This window comes from Cervus elaphus, chromosome 18 (assembly GCF_910594005.1).
Source record: "Cervus elaphus chromosome 18, mCerEla1.1, whole genome shotgun sequence".
Classification (NCBI taxonomy): Eukaryota; Metazoa; Chordata; class Mammalia; order Artiodactyla; family Cervidae; genus Cervus; species Cervus elaphus.
In genome coordinates, this window is record NC_057832.1 from 125065273 (window position 1) to 125067438 (window position 2166).

The following is a 2166-nucleotide window of genomic DNA, read 5'->3' on the forward strand; positions in this document are numbered from 1 at the left end:
GCCGCGTCTGGGCGACCCGAGGGCGGTGGGGCGAGGCGGTGTGGGTCTTTGGCCCTGTGCTCCCCGCTGCGGGCACCCGGTGGCGGCTGGGACGACCCCTGCCCTGTAGGCTCCGTGCCACGTGTCAGCTGTTCTCCTCCTGGGGTCGTTGGCTGCTCTCGCCTGAGGTGTGAGGTTGTGGGCAGGCGGGGGGGAGGTTGTCGGCGAGGCTTAAAGCGGGCCCCTCCGGTGACTGTCCTCGCCTGTGCCTTCCCCCCCCCCCCCCCCCCACACCTTGGCTCAACTGATTGATGTGGTGTGGTTGTGCTCTCCCGGGCCGGGCCTAAGCCGTGCCGGACGAGGGACGGGTGTTCCCAGTGAACGTGTCCGCTCTTCTCGGTCTGTCCACGGGGCCCCTCGCCTGTCTTTTCCCCCTTGCCCCTCGGGCAGGGTGAGGAAGGCAGGGGTTGGGGTGTGGCCTCCGGCCCTGACCTTCGGTCTCCCGTCCCCCGCCTTGGGGTGCCTAGTGGGGGCCGTTGGGCTTTGGACACAGCAGATGCGCTTGCTTCGCCTTCCTGGCGTGTGCCCCGCGAGCGGCCCTCCCTGCGGTGGGGAGGGCTGTGCCGCTGCCATGCCGCGTGCCCGTGCTTGGGTGTGTGAGCATGCCTCGTTGGACCCTCGGTGGTGCCCCTGGAGTGCTCCAGGTCGTCCCTCAGGTGCCCGAGGCCGAGTGGTGGTGTCGTTTTCCCTTAACCCTGTGTCCTCCTTGGGTCCCCGCCGCGGTGGTGTGCGTGTGTCCCATGGGGGGGGTCGAGACGGTAAGAGAAGCATTGTGTGCTCCCCTCGTCGTGGCGGCTGACGGATGAGGCCTCGCAGGGGGCCCTGACCGCGCACATGCTCCTGTGTGGTGGTCCGCTTACCTATGCCGCAGACCCCTCCCGCCCAGTTGAGTGGCGGCTCCTGGTGTGCCTCCGTGGGCCCGAAGGAGAGACGATCGGGTGAGGGACGGTGCGCCCTCGGTGAGAAAGCCTTCTCTAGCGATCCGAGAGGGAGCCTTGGGGTACCGGACCCCCCAGCCGCTGCCCCTCCTGAGTGCGCAGTGGCCACTGTGGCGACTGCCAGAGCACGTGGGCAGAACCCCCCCCCCCGTGGGGAAGGGGGGTGATGGATGCACCGGCCCCGCGGTGGGGCCGTGTGCTGCTTGTTGCCTACTGCGGCCCGCGCCTCCCCCCTCTGAGTTGGGGGAGGGTCCCGCTGGGCCCTGCCGGGTGTCCGGCGAGTGGGGAGCCGTGTGTGCTGTGTTGTGCGCAGCCGGCCCCGTGGTGTGAGCCCAGGGGGAAGGGGGGGGCGTTGGGGTGCGACTGCCTGGTCGGCCCCGGCTCCCCCAGCCCTGCAGCCGTGGTGAGGAGGAGCCTGTCGTGCCCGCCCTCGCCCCTGAGCCGCAGCCGGTGGCGGTGTGGTGGGCCCGGTCGGGGCCGCCCTTGCTCGAGAGTGTGTCCCCAGGATGTTGAGCCTCGGGGTCAGGCTTAGACGGAAGACGGATCTGTTGAGGAAGGATGGATGGATGGATGGAGGAAGGTTGGGTGGACGGCACGCCGGCCCTGGCGGCGGGGCTGGGGTGTGGGGCCCGCTCCAGGGATGGCCAGGAACGGCCGGCGTCCCAGGCGTTGCGGGACCGCCCTCGTGTGTGGGTGGCGGTGGGATCCCGCGCTGGTTTTCCTGGTGGCCCGGCTGTGTCCTGGTGTTTTCTGGTCCCCGGGCGGCGCCCTCGCCCCCGTCCCGTGACCCCTGCTGCGCGTGCTTGCCGGCCCCTCCCCACCGCTGCCGGCCTTCCTCCTCGTCCCGCGCGTGCGACCGCCTGTGTCCCCTTCCACCCCCGCTCCCTGCGGTCTGGGACCGAGCCGGCCTCGCCTCACGTGGGTGTCGTCTCCCGGCCTCCGTCGGCCGGTGGCGTCCCCGGGTGGAGCAGTGCCCTCGGAGCCCTGAGAGGGAGGCGGGGCAGGGGGGGGGAGCCTTGGCGCGCACAGCAGGGTTGCCCGTGTGAGGGCTGGGGGGGCCGCTGGTACGCGGCGGGAGAGCGTTCTCCCGGGCTGGCTGCGGCTCCGGGTGTAGGATTGGCGGTGGGCGTGAGGCCCCGTGAGGGGTGCGCCCCCTCCCCCCCGCGGGGGGGGGGGTGGCCGGAGAGGC